This window comes from Grammomys surdaster, unplaced genomic scaffold (assembly GCF_004785775.1).
Source record: "Grammomys surdaster isolate TR1022 unplaced genomic scaffold, NIH_TR_1.0 224, whole genome shotgun sequence".
Lineage (NCBI taxonomy): Eukaryota > Metazoa > Chordata > Mammalia > Rodentia > Muridae > Grammomys > Grammomys surdaster.
Window position 1 is genome coordinate 7,219,260 of NW_021604669.1, and position 17,230 is coordinate 7,236,489.

Here is a 17,230-nt window from a genome sequence, read left to right on the forward strand (position 1 = left end):
AAAACTTCTGAATGTAGAGGGAAATTTACATAATAACTGCTTTAATCTCTTTTTGGTCTAATTCTGTCATTTCATGTATGTCTTTTTCTCTCAATTTGTGTGTGTGTGTATGTGTGTGTTTCTATGTCTTGGGGCATCTTTGTCTCTGTGTATGTGTGCTTGTTTGTTTAGGAGCTGGTTAGTTGGCTTTTTGAAACTATGTTAATATGTAGCCTAGGCAGACTTACAGAGTATAACCATCCTGCCTCTAAGTTCTATGTGCTAAAAATAAAATGCATGCCTCCATGTCTGGCCCTTTTAAAATTCACACTGTGGTTTTTTTTTTTTTCCTTTGAGCATCTTACCATTTCTGCTACAATGTGGACACTGATGATTTTATCTTACTGGCTGCTGCATTTTCTGTTTCTAGTAATGGTCTTGAAATTTGTTCGTTGGTTAAGGTATGTGAGAAAACACTGATTTTTCTCAAGGTTTGCCTGTAAGCACAGTCAGGCAGGGCCAGATTCTCTGTGTCTCTTCAATGAGATAATGCTCTTTTGAGCACCCATCCTGACGCTCTGTATTTGGAGAGTCTCTATAATGGCTGTTAGGGATGTTATTTGTTTCTAGGCCAATGTGACCCCAAGAGTATTAGCGTCTACTCCTTCTAAAGTGTGCTTTTCTTGGCTTTGTGTGGTCTTCTGTAGTGCCAATCAACCTTCAGCTAAAGACTGTAGAGGCTTCCTTTCCAAGCTCAAGAACTCTCTCCATAATATTCCTTCTTTTCCACGTGTCTGGGGCTCTTAAACTTCTCAGACATCCTGATACCCACACTGCCTCCTTTCTTGAATGCAGCTCCCAGAATCCCAGCCACTGTAGCTTCTCCTAAATTAGGTGTCCAGGAATGCCACTGGCCTCATTGTGGGTTTCCTGGGCAAAAAGAGGAGCAGCATCTATCTTTCATGTTTATTCTCTCTTGACCTTAAATCGCTGCTCTTCATTTCTTATTTTCCATCATGGAATGCTATTATTTCAAACAATGTGTCCAGCAATGTAACAGACACATGTAACCCCCTTTTATTGCATTGCCTATGGATGTAGACTATTTTCCTTATTTTAACAGTTTATAGTTTCCCTTAAGATAAAGAGTGGTAGTACAAAATGAAAGAAGGAAGGGAGGGAGGAAGAAAGGAAGAAAGGAAGGAAGGAAGGAAGGAAGGAAGGAAGGAAGGAAGGAAGGAAATGAGGGAGAGAGGAAGAGAGGGCAAAGGAGAGAGGAAGAAAGAGAGGGAGAGAGGGAGGGAAAGGAGAAAAGGAGGGAGGAAGATAAGGAGAAGGGAGGGAGAGAGGGAGGGAGAAAGGGAGAGAAGGGAGAGGGAGGGAAGGAGGGAGGGAGGGAGGGAGGGAGGGAAGGGGGAGGGAGGGAGAAAATACTTTGCAGTGATATTAAGAATCTGAACAGTCTGGTCTTCCATGATTCTTCTATACTTCTCCTCTGTCTGCCTTCACCCACAAGGTAAACTCAAATGGCACAACAGGATTCAGAGCTTAAAGTTTACTGACACTCATATCTGTGTGTGTGTGTGTATCTGTGTATCACTTGCTCTTCACTTTCTGATGACAAGTCTAGCCTTCTGCCCACCTTTTAAGAATCATCAAGTCAGACATCTCCATTTTCAAGATCAGCCTGTATTCCTAGAAAGAGAGACTGGTCTCAGGGCCTCAGTGGGTATTTAAACAGAGACTCTGATATAGGAATGGTCATGGTTGGCATTGTTTTGGCCTCAGCCATCTGTGGAAAAATAACTTGACTTTTAGGCTATGGGATTTAGGGCATAGCTCTCCAAAGGTACTGGGCTCCCGGGCAGCTGTTTGGCTTCTTTCTTCTGTAGCTGTGATAAAAATTTCCCAACAAAATCAGAAGGATAGAAGGGTTTTGTTTGGACTCCTCATTCAAGGATATAGCTAATCCTGGGAGGAAAGTCATTACAGCAGAACCTTGAAGCAGCCGGTCACATTGCATCCAAGCCAAGAATCAGAAAGTTGTAAATGACTGCACAGCTCACACTTTAAGAAAAAAATTTGTATTCCCATTCCAGGGAAGGGTGCACCCGAATTGGGTAAGTCTGCCCATCTCAAGCTAACCACGATAACTCTGTACAGAAGCTCATATCCCAGATAATTCTAGATCTCATCAAGTTGGAAACTGATAGTAACCATCAAAACAGCATAGAGGGCAGTGTACATCCCCTGCTCTCATAGCTCAGCTCTTCCTGATGCTACAATGGAGGTGGTGTAGCAAGGCTAGAATGTCTCTCCCCACACCTTGTATTACTGGCCTGGAGTTCCTCTTCAAAGTAAGCCCCTTACGTAATGCCCATCTGCTGCTCACTGGAAGGTGACCTTCCAGGCTACAGCCTTTGGCATGGCTTTGGAGCGCAAAAGGTAGAGCTACATGGTAAAGAGAAACATATTTGCTTTGTGATATTATAAGATGGCAAATCTATTAACAATAACCCTGCATGGAGAGGAAAGGCTCACTTAGAAAGTAGAATCCTAAAAAACTAAAACTAAATCCGTTTTATGACCTGGTTATACCACTCCTTGGCATACACTCAAAGGACTTGACATCCTCGTTCAAAGGTACTTATTCAGCCATGTTCATTGCTACCCTACTTACAATAGCCTGAACATGGAAACAACCTCAATTCCCTTTAATGAAAATGTGGTACATGTACACAATGGAATACTATTCATCTCTAAAAATAAAGGAAATCATGAAATTTGCAGGTAATACATGATTTCAACGAGTGAGGTGACCCAAACCCAGAAAAACAAACACTATATATTCTCTCTCATCTGTGGTTCCTAGGTCCAACTCTTTAGATGTGAATATAGAACACGGAATCACCACAGAAAGCAGGAAAGCATAGAGGAATGATGGGATCAGGCTTGGCTGGGGAATAGCAAGATATGGGTGAATTGAAGTGGGAAAGAGAAAACTGAGGGAAAGCTTCCAACCAGGGAGGAGGGAGGGAGGTCAACATAAGAGAAAGCATAAAGTTGCCCTATCTGTGAAGGTGGAAAGGGAAGTGACACTGCCGGGAAGAAGTAACCAGAGTCTTCAATGTCCCCCTTACCTACCTATCTCTCTCTCTCTCTCTCTCTCTCTCTCTCTCTCTCTCTCTGTGTGTGTGTGTGTGTGTGTGTGTGTCTGTCTGTCTGTCTGTCTGTCTGTCTGTCTGTCTGTCTGTCTGTGAATGCTGTCTCTTTCCTCTCTCTTCACTCTGTCTCCTCTCTTCCATTTCTTCACCCTCTCAGTTCTCTTTACTTGTTCTTCTCTCTTCCCTTTCCTTTGTCCTCTCCTACCTCTCCTTTCTTCTTCCCTCTCCTGGTACTAACTGAATAACTAAGTTTGGGTAACATGAACCTCAGCACACATGGCTTCTCTTTGCTTTTGCCTACATGCCTAATGTAGGAACTCACTTGAAGTCTGTGGGCTCTGATTAATTGTATTCAACATGTGGATAGGAGACATTCATGTCCCATGTGACTGTCATGATTTCTGCTTGTACAATTGGTCCTAATCTCTGCAGCCCACAGGGTAGAAGTGAGTTTAGGATCAGACCTCTATTCTAACTCTTAATGAAACAGAGGAGCTCATGATATCATCCAAAGACAAATGCTGAAAGAATCCAGTAAGGTTTCGTGTGAGCCCTTCATGAGTGCTTCTAGCATTAACTGAAGATAAACACCAAGAAGTCATCTCCCAAGAAGCCTGGGTAAAAATCAAGTGCTTCTGGTCAATAAAGGTACCTGAAATTCCCTCCAAAAGCCATATACAACCACCACTACCACAAACAAACAAACAAACAAACAAACCAAAAAAAAAGATATTAGAAGCCCCCCTTTGAGTTCTTAGATAGGGCTGTTTAAGAGACCCTCAAAACATACAATCTGTTGCTGGTGAACTTGGTTAGCCCTCAAAGGTAGAAGGTAAATCTTTATTGCCAGGCACTTCAGAAACAGGGCCCAGAGGCCCCTGTGTTGGAACTGACCTGAATTCTCCATCCCTGATAACTAGCATTCATGGTACCAAAAGGTACCATGCAGGCTTCCACTAGTGGGACATAATCAATGGCCCTACCTTACTATGACATTCTATGAGACAGAAAAACAATCAGCATGATACAGTAACCCCACAGGTGTAGCAGTAGCACACATACCTTGGCAGTAACCAACTGCTCTCTAATTGAAGTTAAGACCCTCTCAATAAGAGGAATACTATACCTGGTATTGGAAACTTAGTTAACTACTAGTGCTAGTGTGGTGAAGACACAGTTACCGGAGGAGAACCTACCATGACAAATTTGTTAAACTAGCATCATCTCTAACAACAATCTATACATTATACCCCCCCCCCAGATAAGTGCAGTCTTCACCTCTCATCAAGAAAACTTCGTTTTGCAACAGACAGAGACCATTACAGAAAACCTCAAACAACCAATATACAGAGTTGTGCAACCAAATTCCAGTGGGCACAGTATACTCTCACACCTAGGGCTTAGGAAACATTATGAAAGAGAAGGTAGAAAGACCATAAAAGCCAGAGGGTAATGGACTTGGGTGTAAGATTGTGTTTCCTAATAACATCAGAAGCTATATACCATCAAGTCTTAACCACCATGACTACCCGTTGAGCTGGACAAGAAAGACAACAGCAGGCATGCCAAAGTGGGTAAGATAAAGCCCACAGGGCCTCAAGCCTACACAAAGAACCACAGGCAACTAAATAAAACTAGGAGTGGACCCACACCAGGGAAGAACACTCCAACTGCTTGTCCATTGCCAAATAGTCAGCTCTGAAAACATATATGCAAGTAACATTACATGTACCGAACAAGTTGTATAGGAATGAATGTGTATATCCATACACATTTATACATACAATAACAACTGATGAAAAAGAGGCCATGAATTTGAAGAGACTAGGGAGGGGTGTATGGGAGAGCTTGGGAAGAGTAAAGGGAAGGAAGAAATATTGTAATTAAAATAGAATCTCAAAAATAAATAGCAACAAAAGGTACCTGACCCTTCTCTAACAGGCATTGATTGTGGACTTCCTACCAGAGGGATTCTGGTGCAGCCAAGTACTTTAGAAACATTGTGACCATCCACCGCTACAGAGAGACTAGCAGTTATTCTGATAGAAGAAGCCAGCTAAAGGTTGTGTTACGGGTCTAGGGAGTCCTGCAATGGCCATCAGAAAAGGCAGCACCAGGGAAAACAGGGTGTTGAAAATGACCCTGAATGGGGGTGAGACAGGGTGCCTGGGTATTTGAATTAGATGGGTCAAGTCTTCCTTCACATGCTCACTGATATGCTTCTGTAAATCCAGGGCCTGGAGCCTCACACAAGGAGTCTATTAAAATATAGATTAAAAGGCATAAAAATAGTACTAGATTTTATGTCACAGAGAGTCCTGTCAAGTTCAGGTTCATGGAGTGAATTACTTAAAGGTAACAATCAAAAAGCGCTTCCTGGGTCTTCTCCAATTGTGTCAACTCCTCTTGGAAAAGCACAGAGGGAGGGCACTACTTTTTGTGCCAAAAATACTTTTTAAAAGGCTGCAGAAATCAAAAGGTGCTTATAGGACCAAGTTAGACGGGAATGTTAGAAGAGGCAGGAGCTGTACTTCACCACGGCTGTCAGGGGGTATGAGGTTGGTGTTACAGAAAAGGGAAGGGTAGGGGTGAAGGAGGCTGAGTCTTAGAAACAGATCCAAGTTGGAGTCTCCAGCAAACCTTCATTCTTACTCCCTGAGTGCATAATGTTCCACTAGACACCCAATAGCACTGGGCAAGCATGAGAGCACTGCAGTAACAACTCATGCCTCTCTGAACTTCAGTATCTTCTTCTGTCGAGGTAGGTAGTCACCTACTCCTCCTTCCCAAGGTATGCAAGTGTTCATCTGATAAAAATCAGGAAAGACTCCAACCCTCAAGAAGGACACAGTATTCAAGCAATGGATCTGAAGACATACCACTTGCTTGGTCAGAATCATGATGATGCTTCTTATGAACAGGAGAGTCTTCGGGCACTGAGATGGGCACCTTACAACCCTGTAGCAAGTGTGATTTACCATCTAGACTGAGCTGATTAGATACTAAAGGATTTTTAGTCTCCAGGCTTAAAGGGCTGTGTTGCAAACAGACAGAAACAGTAACCTGTCCAATAGAAAAAATGCCCGGAAACTCTCCTGTCTGGATTCAAAAGCCAGAGCACCTTGCCTTTCCAGTGTCCATTTTTCTAGAGTGACAAAGGGCTCATACTAGAGTCACTGTAAAAATGACACACTAACACATCCTCCCTCTCTCCAGCTGTCTTGTCATGCCCATGACTCTCTAAAACATCTGCCCAGTGGGCTAACCTGCTGTTGACACATATTTGCTGTGCTGTTTTTCCTCCTCACTGAGCTGCTTTTCTCTGATGAGGCAACATGTATAATTTGCAAACAACTCTAAAGGCTGTAAAGTACTTCTCATGCAGTCAAATGAACCCTGGAACTTGTGGGGCAGAAACATGTGAACCCCCAAAGATCACTGGCCAGGTGTCTAAGCCTACATACTCTGAGATCAGTAAAAAGCTGTCTCAAAAACAAAAGTGGAGAGACAGATATTCATCCAACTATGACCTCCATACTCCCAAATACCTGCATGTGTGCCCATACATGTACATGCACGGATATATAAACATAGTGCGCACACGAGCACACACACACCACACCAAATGGAGTAGACTCATCTTGAATTGTTAATTGGTGGTATAGGGTCTTTCACAAATATCCACTGCTTTTCGAGGCAAAATCACAGTTCTTTGTGTTCCTAAAAACTGCCAACAGAGTGAAAGGAATTAAGACTGAGATCAAAATTGCTTTTCTCTCCTCTCAGTATCTCTGCTAGTATGGAATAAGCCAACTGTAGAGGATTTTCAATTGGACTAAGTTTATATTCATTCAGGTGGCACTGGAATGTGTTTTTGCTGTCCCTGCTCTCATCAATGCACTCATTAAAGGACTCTGGCATGGGGAAGGCCTCACCCCCATCCTTATCACCCTGGGTTTCAGTAACACAGTCTTCCCTCTCTAAGGAACTGCTAAGAATAGCACACCAAGAGCTCTTTCTCTCCTCGGTACACAGAGCCCTGCTTTTCTCTCTCTACACATCCTGTAAAAGCAACTCTGTTAGCCAGATTACATTTTTTCCAGGAGTCTTGAGGGCTGCATGAGGGAAGAGGGAGACCAGAAGGTATTCTTAAAGACCGCTGACGTATTCATCCCCAAACAGATGGACATTTGACTGGCAGCTGTGTCTGTTTTGCTTCACTTGGAAGGCATGTTTGGACACTTGAAATCAAAGGCAGCTTTTAACTTTCACCTAAGTGCTTTCTTGTACTCCAAACAGCATATTTTTACTTTTTTCTCCTTGCCTTCTCGAACCCACCCTTCTGTGTGTGGATTTTCGAAGTTCCCAGCAGACCATGGATGTCTTCCTTTACTTTCACAAAGTGATTTTATCTTAAGCATTTTCCATTTGCCTGCCTCCTTGTAGGAAGCATAGTGAGCCTGGTGGACTTTAAACATTAGAGGTGCTTGATCGTTTTCATTAGATGATTTTCCCTTTGGTTGTGATTATATATAAGATAGCAGTAAATCTCTCCATGCCTACTACTATTTCTCCTGTTAAGGTATTTCTCTAGGACGAGCTTCATGGACATATTCACTGATACAAACAGTTCTCTTGTGTGCCATCTACTTAAGTTTGGTTATTTCCTCTTAGATTTACCTGTCAAACACACACACACACACATCTGTATAGAACTGCAAAGCAATTTGGACTTTGCCAGTATCAGACAAGAATTGTACAGTTGCAAGATTAGGATGTCTTCACTCATATACATTTGAGACATTTTGTACAGAAAAAAAAAGATGTCCAGCTTCAAAATTTGCTGTATCCACTTAGGATAGAGACTACATTGTTTTAAATTAAATTCCTGTGAGGACCCTAGTTACCTGCTCTGGAGACCTGGATATCACTATAGTATGCATGACATTCATGCCTTTTCCTGTCACCTGTCGACTTTTTGGTAATAAGCAGTTTCTGAAGTCAGGAAGTGGATGTACACCATGAAGTGGGCTCTCAGAATTTTACCAAAGAAACAATCCTGCAGAACCTGTCAGCTATACTAACACTTGGAGCATGGGACTGGACAACTGTTTCTCATACTGTGTTAAGTAAGGCCTGAAAAGAACCTAAAATATTTGTTTGTAATGACATAGGCAGGAAAAATAATTCTGTTGCTACTATCAAGTATTGACTCTGACCTGAATATTACTGAATCACCATTTGGTCAAAATAATAGTTGAAGTGTACTTTGTATTTCTCTGCAGTAAATTCCTGGTGTCTCTCAGGAATTCGATCTTTCCAAATCGCATAGACAAAGCAATCTAAGGTTGGTGACAAGTGGCAGAGTTAGAACCTAAGTCCTTGTCTTTCTAATTGAAGAATCTGTTAGCCTAACTATAAAGCAAGCACTGGTCATTTGACCTGAGCAATCAGGAAGGGTATATATACATTTTTTTCCTTCTTTTGTAAAATAAAGCAGTGGGAGGCAAAGCATTTGAGTCACCAGATCTCAATCAGATAGTGATTGATGGACTCCCCAGAAATTTTAAATGATGCGAACTCCATGGCATGTAAACTTTCAGCAGAAGGAGATCTTAATTCCTTTTCTCTTCATATGACTGGACATATGATTTATTTCCAAAGGATATGTATGAAACAGAAAATAGTCATTCTATATAGGAGTTGGTTAGATATAATTGTAAATTTGACATAACCTAGAATCAGCTGGTAAGGTGGTTTTCATAGGAGGTTGTCTAGATAGAATTGTCTGTGAGCGTGTCTGTAGGAGATTGTCTTGATTGTGATAAATGATGTGGAAACACCCAGTGCATTCCTTGACCTTGGGTCCCAGAGTGCATAAATGCCGAGAGGGGGCTGAGCCTACATAGGCATGCGTGCATTTATTTCTCTCTGTTCTTGAGTGTGGCTGTGATATGACTAGCTGCTTTGAGTTCTTGCTGCCTTGACTTCTCTCCATTATAAAGAACTGTAACCTGGGGTTGTGAGCTAAAATAAACTTTTTTTCTCATCAACTTCTTTTTGCCAGGGTATTTTATCATTGCAATAGGAAGAAAAATAGAACATGGAAAAATCACTGATAACCTACCTCAGTCATGTGTGTGAGTAAATCTGTTTCAAATACCCCTAATATCATATAACCAAGGAGCACATTGCCTGTGCATTCTTCTTAAAATTTGTTGCCTCAATCTCATCAGAAAAGTCCAAACAAAAGAGCATTCTACATAATGCCTAATAGTCCTCAAAACTATCTAGAACATTAAGGAAAAAAAAGGCAAAGAAAGTTTCATCCAAGTGTAATGGTACAAGCCTGCAATTCCAGAACTAGAGAAGTAGAGGCAAAGAAGAGAGTTCAAGGCCTGCCTTCAACATAATGAGTTTAAAAACAGCTTGGTTAACTTAGTGAGACCCTAACTCAAAACTAAAAGCAGGGTTGGCAAGAACAGACACCTGGAAGTTGTCCCCTGGCCTCTACACCATAGCACAAACACATGCACACTTGTAAATGAATAAACACTAACAATGTTAACTAAAAGTAACAGGAGAATGAACAGAGAGGCAGGGAGACTGGCATGCATGAGGACTTCAGTTCAATCTTCAGTACGAAAAAAATAAAAACGGTTCAGCTAAGAAAGAATTAGAGTCATGGCAACTAATGCAATACACTGTGGGCTTTCCTGAGAGAAAGGCAGCATTACCTTGGAAACAGGTAACATCCCAATGCAGTCTAGCCCTCTGTCAGTTACAGTCCTTGTGCCAGCACTCCTTTCGTGGTGCTGGTACTGGGCACATAGTTGTATGTAAACTGTGAATCTTAGGAGAGGATGGACATACAATGATTCGGTGTAGAGCCTTTCCAAGCCTCTGAAAATGTAAAAAAAAAAAAAAAACCAAAAGCTCTCCAAACAATGTAAAAGTAAAAAACAAGCTTTCTCCTGAAACTAAAGCCATCTGAGGGTTATTTCATTGGTTTGTAACTCCATTCAAAAAAAAAAATAAGGGTTGCAAAAGAGTATTTGGAGGCCACATTCCTTCTAAACAGCTTGTGGTGATTATCCTTAGAGCCTGGGCCTTTGTGAACACCATGCTCTGTGAGCACTGCAAGCTGCTCCAAATTGGTTCCAAACACACAACATTGTGCCCATTCCAATGGACTGCCTGGGATTTCGTGTGGCCACTTGTTTAAGGACAATGGTCCCAGGTTGCTTTCCGGTTTTTATTCATTTTTGTAAAGGGGCAACAATGCTGCAGCTGAGCTTCTGTGAAAGAGAATGATATTCTTTCCATTTGCAAAAGAAAGAAAAGGAACAGTTAAAAATACACATTGGTGCATACTGCAATTATCATGCAGAATAGACGCCGGCACAGTGACACTAACTAAGGGGAGCACAGCAGCTGCCTGCTAATTGAAAGGCATCCTCAGCACTACACGGAGGTGTCCAACACTAATTGCTAATTTTGTATGTCTGTACGATGACAGGGAATGCGCAGGGTAGGAACAGAGCCTGCTTTCTTCCTCATGACCAGGGAGGGTTTGTCCTTAGCAAGGTGTTTGCTAGGGAGGAAATAATACAAGATGATCAAGGTTTTATTCATGTGGCACATGCCTTTGATTCGCTGGGGTCATCTGACAGAAGACAGCTCAATGAAAACCAGCAGTCATTAAGGAGATGTTGACGTTAATGGAAAATGAAGCACATGCCAGACGGCGCTCGGCACTTGACAGTGCCTTTCATTCTCTGACACACCTGCTGGAATAGAGCATCACACACCTCATGGAACCCCAATGCAGAACTGTGAAGTGCCTGAAAGCTCTCACCAATCTACAGTGAGACCGCCAGGTCTGCTGTTCTGCTCTGTGCTGGAGCCCCATTGGTGGGTTGTATGTCATGTTAGAGAATGTGTCACACTCCAGATACTTGGATGGTTGTTTCTTTCATTTAGCAGAGGTAAAGGTGCTTGCTGCTAAGCTTGGTGACCTGAATTCAATGCCCAGAATCTACCTGATGTAGGAGAGAACAAACTCCAGAAAGTTGTCTTCTGACCTCTACATATGTGCCCTGGCATGCTCCTGAGTGCAACACACACACACACACACACACACACACACGCACACACGCACACACGCACACACACACACACACGTGCACGCACACACACACATACCACAAACACACAAATAGATTAGGATGGATGGATAGATAGATAGATAGATAGATAGATAGATAGATAGATAGATAGATAGACAGACCGTCCTTAGTCTTACTTGGGGGTTTCTCTTGCTGCAGTGAAACACCATGACTAAAAAACAAGACAGGGCAGAGAGAGTTTATTTGGCCTACATTTCCTCATTGTAGTCCATCACTGAAAAAAGTTGGGACAGAAACTCATAGCAGGAAACTGGAGGCATGAGCTGATACAGAGGCCACGGAGGGGTTACTCTACAAAGCTTAATGGCTTGCTTCTAATAGTTTGCTTGGCCTGCTTTCTTACAGAACCCATAACAGTGGACTGGGCCCTTCTCAATCAATCATTAATTCATAAAATGTCCTACAAGTGGTTCTTGTGGAAACATTTTCTCTATTGGTTCCCTCGTTTCAGATGATTCCAGCTTGTGTCAACTTGACATAAAGTTAGTCAGGATATACATACATACACATATACATACATACAAACATAAAAACATGCAAACATGCATACATACATATGTACGTATACGTAATTTTTAAAAATCTGTTTTTAGTTTGTTTGGTTAGTTGGTTTGTGTTTAGTTTTGACACAGGGTCTTACTGTGTTGCTTTGGCTAGGTTACAACTTTCTATGTAGACCAGTCTGGCCACGAACACACAATGATCTGCTGCCTCTGAATTCCGAGTACTGGCATTACAGACATCTGCCACCACATCCGGCTTTCAAAAAAAAAAAAACAAATCTTGTTTACACTTCATTCCAAAAGAGAATTGGGATGCTTTATGGAACCTCAGCAAAACTAGATGGAGAACTGGACATGTTCTCCAAGATATCCAATATGGAAGCATCTCAGTACTTCCTACCTGGAGGGGTTAGAACAGAAGAAGGGAGGAGATATAAGAAAGTAGCAGAGAAAAAGGAAAGACAAGATGAATAAAAGGAAAGGAAAAGGGGAAGGGGAAAGAGAGAGAGGTGGATAGGCAATGGGAAAATTAGGAGAAGAAAGGAAAGAGGATTTGAGAGAAAGTGTAGACGACTAGGAGAGGAAGAGGAGGAGTAGAGAGAGAAGAAAACGATGATGAAAGGGACAGAGAGTAGAATGAGGGAAAGAATAATAGATCTGATATGAAGACAAGCTGACATACAAAAGATTCCAGGGTGGGGAGGAGATAGAACATCTGCATCCTACCTGTTCCTACCCCAGGTCCAGCATCTGTATCCTTGTTTACCTTTCTATAATGTTGTCTTTCTGCCTCCTGAATCCCAGGCCAGTTTCTCTGTATTCAAGATGTAGAAGTTGTCTTACTCCTACTGATCCTGAAGGGCCAGTCCTCAGTTCTTCCTACTGTTTGAGCTCAAAAATGCTATAGGCTGTTTGGTGGAGGATACACAGATAAATCTTGTATAGAGAAGCAGGTGTCCTTGGGGTGGGGAAAGAATTGGACATTACAAGACTACCTTCATTACCTGAATCGGACATGGAGGCCCATGAAGAGGTCCCCAGAAAATGCAGTGTGGCATGAAGGACTGTAACTCTCACAGGGTTAAATCACAAAGGCAGTCAAGAATAGAGTCAAAGGGAAACATACATCTATGAGGCACAAAAGAATAGAACATGACAGCTTTTGGAAACCATGAGACAGTGAACAAAGCCAGAATATTCCAGACAAAATGGATGGCACTTAGAAGGGAATCTGGAGTCTGGAAAGAGAGGGTCTCATGGAGGACACTGAGAGTGTAATGTCCTCTGGTATCTCTTGAGTAGAGACAACTGGGTCCTCTTGTTTTTCAGAAGGACCATGATGGCATGAGGAGGCTATGAATAGGTTGTTACAGAAATGTACAGAAGACTGTGGATGAATTGGGTCTGTGGGAATGGGTGTTGGGTACAGATTGAACTGAGAAGAAAGACATGGAAAGAAACAGGTTTCTGGGGACTTCTGTCATTGGCTCTGAAGCAGAGATTCCTGAGAAAATGTAGAGAACTGGTTAGTCCTACACATAAGAAGGCAAGGTTGATTCGTTCTTTATTCACAGTGTAAAATGTTCCAAGTCTTAATCATTTCACCTCCATTACTTTTGGACCTGAGGTGAAGACTGCCACATGGTGGGAGTGTATGGCCAAGAAGCAAAATCCCTAACCAGAATCTACAAACACTTGTCCTTATACTTACAGATAAGTGTAGTCTTAGCCTCTCATTAAGGACACTTCTCTTTGCAACAGTTGGAGACAACTACAAAAAAAAATCCACCATCAATCAATATTCAGAGTCGTAGACCACAGACACAATGGATATATCTATAAAACATTCTTATACTGAAGCCTCATGGATCATTGTAGAAGAAAAGTAAAAAGACTGTAAGCTTGGGAGATCAGGAAGGTTGCTGTGAGACTCTACTACTATACCCATAGTCTCACTAACATGATTACATGTGAACTAAAAAGGAGGACACCAATGGACATCCTGAAGGGCATTAGAAAAAGCCCATGAGTCCTCAAGACTGTGCAAGATCTATAGGCAACTAAGAAAAGCTAAAAGATGGAGAGGTAATCCTCCCCAGAGAAGAAGAGCACATCAACTGTTTGCCCAGTGCCAGTCAGCCTTAAAAATGTACATGCAAGTAACATCATATGAACCCAGCCAATTATGTTTAGGGGTGTGTGTGTGTGTGTGTGTGTCTGTGTCTGTGTCTGTGTGTCTGTGTGTCTGTGTGTCTGTGTGTGTGTGTGTGTGTGATTGCATGCAAAAATAATTAGTGAAAAAAAAAGAGGCCATTAATTTGAAAAAGAGGGGCATATGGGAGAGTTTAGGAAGAGAAAAGGGGAGAAATGTTATAAGTATATTATAATCTCAAAAATAAGATATTAAAAAGGAAAAGAAGGAGGAAGAAAGGAAGGAAGAAAGGGAAGGAGGGAGGGAGGGAGGGAGGGAGGGAGGGAGGAAGGAAGGAAGGAAGGAAGAAACAAAGGAAGAAAGAAGGAGTTAAGATTGTAATAGTCTTTTTCAGAAACTTCCAGTGACCTAAAGATGTCCCATGACGCCCATCTCCTAAAGGCTGTATCACTTTCTAATAAAAAGACCCTGGGATGAAGCATTGCATGTGGGCTTGGAGAGGCACTCCATGTCCATGCCATGGCCATTAGCTACACCACCTCCATTTCCTCTGTTGTGGGAAAGAGTCAGGACCTCTTGGCTTCTCACATGAAAGCCGACTGCTGTAGATTTTCTGCCTTCCTGAGAATATATATTACCATGCCTTGCTGCATCTAAAACAAGGTTGGCAGTCGACTGGCCTTTCCTGGAGCAGTGATAGATACTAGACATTCACCTTTGTGGTCCCAAGCCGCATCATAGTATCAAAGTAGACACGAGTCACTGTGCCTCACATTCACAACTTCCACTTTGATTTCAGCTGCCTGTGGAATAGACATTTCCAAGACAAATTGGCATACTTTATACCGCCAGAGTCCTACCGAGAAACTGCATATCAGAGCAATATCTTCCTCTGCCTGAAAGGGCAGCATCTCTGTAGGTATGTTCTCCAAACTGTCAACTACAAACATAAGGCAAATAGAGTAGGGAGACCAACTGAGGGTTCCCTCAAGGAAAAGGAAGAGAAGAGAAAGGGAGACACTAAGCTTTTGGTCATTCCTGTTGAGAATCCCAGGCATTGTCCAACGTGCATCTTACATGTCTCTAGCAGGATGTGGTCTGACTGCACACAGTGGCATCCTCCTGACACAGCCTCACGTTGCCTTTCCTTCCGATTTCTTCTCTTATGATCCTTAAAGACACAGTCAATTAAGCTATCAGAATATACTAGCCTTTTCTAAGTCTATCTTGAGTTAGAAGACTGGACTCTAGCTAGGGTCCTATTTCTGAAACCAATTGTGCCATCTTATTCTGGGTCAATGTTGGCTCAATACTCATTGAATTGTTGAAATGTATTTTCTATATCCCTGCAACCAGAACAATGCAAGTGGGTGAAAAGATGTTAATAATCTTGGCTTCTGGAACATATTACATTTCTGGAAAAATCATGTCTTTGGGAATGAAAAAACTACAACCATTCCTTTACCCATTCAATTTTTTGTGACAGAAATTATAATGAATTCAACATTCATCCTACATGAGAGAAAGAGAGGAAAGGAGGAGGGGGAATATAAAGGAAATAAAGACATGGTCATAAATGAGATACACAAATTTGGTATTCATGTTTAAGGCAATATTTTATATCAATTGGAGTAAATTTGGTGATATTTTGTAACAAATTATAAAAATTCTTAATAGATTAAGCCCATGATGTTATACTCTCTTTTTATACTGGATATCCATCAAGGGAAAACTAAAGGCTCTGGCCATGCTATCAATACCCCAAAATCAGGTTCATAGATTAGCCACTGTGTGATTCATGATTGACTGTAGGGGGAGGGGTATCTAGGCAAAGCCTTATATGCCCTTACAGTTTCCAGTTAGATTTAATCTCTGCTTAATAACCTCTGTTCAAGGGTCATTGGCCAAAGTCCTATTCACACCTGAAGAAGATCAGAAGGTACAATCTTACCCAAGCGTAGAGAGCTAGAACCACCCAGTAAGAGATGTTGGTAAACATTTCAAGCCTCATTTGTCAGGACCTCTGGGCCTCCAAAGAAGGTGTTCTTGGACTGGGACAATACCTGAAGAGTAACTATACAATAGATTATTTTGTTATATTAGATATGAAAAAAAATCATTCATGTTTTGATTATCTTTGGCATGTCTATTATAGTTGCAATGTTTTAATAATACACGCATTCGTGTTTTAAATGTTTAGTACTATTATTATGAAATAATTTTTAAAATTTTATTTTTATTTAATTGCCATTTTATAGCAAGGTATTCAACATTTTACTCAAAATATTCAACCACCCTCATTCATTTTCTCTACAAATTCTATATCCCAGGATCATGCATTTGTAACACAATGGTCCCTTTGTCATCTAGGGAGAGCCTCTGTATTGCCCATTACAAAACTCAATTCCACTGTCCTGACTTGCAGAAAACACATTTAAAGGGCAAAGAGACTGAGCAAAAAATAAGAAAATAAAAAGTAAATAACTGAGAAGGTCAGAGTCAAAACAAAGGAAAAGGAGTTGACAGAACTTATGGGGTTCACCTGCATCCCTGTGCATTGTAGGGTGTTTGGAAGAGCAAGGGCAGTACACCATTAGAGACATTTCTTATTGGTGAGAAAACATCTAAAAGGAACAACTTAAAGGCAGATTTTATTCCTGTTCATAGTTTGAGGGGATGTTGCCCCTTAGAACCATAACAAGTTCTATTGGCACTACTGGGAAACAGAAACTTTTCCCACTGCCCTAACAATCCTAGGCTGTTTTCACCTCAAGTAAGAGGTGGTATTTAGGATTCAAAGCAGACTTTATACAAGTACAGTCACAGACATTGAGGGGCTATAGAAAGCTAAGAGGAATCAGAGGTCTTGCTTGTGAACCTGGAGGATGTCTGTTCCAAGATGCCTCCTGCCAATCAGCTTCCATAGTTCCCTGGTTACTCTCACCTTACAAATCATCAGCAGAGTATCTGCTCACAGAGCCAGTCCTCTGATGCTTCCACCCCCAGCTAAGAGTTGAAGCAAGGGGGACCTTTATACAGAGAAAGAAAATCTGTTTGTCTTCCCCTTGTTTGGTACCTGTATTTATCTTGTTAATGACTGTAGAACAAGGGATTTCTGGAAACTGGGCTTATGTCTAGGATCTAGCCTTTGAGTTTCCCCAAGATTCAGAATCAAGAAGAAAAAAAGAGGTCACCTATTTTTCCAAATACTCTGTGATCCAGGAGGGGAGATACCCAGAGCCC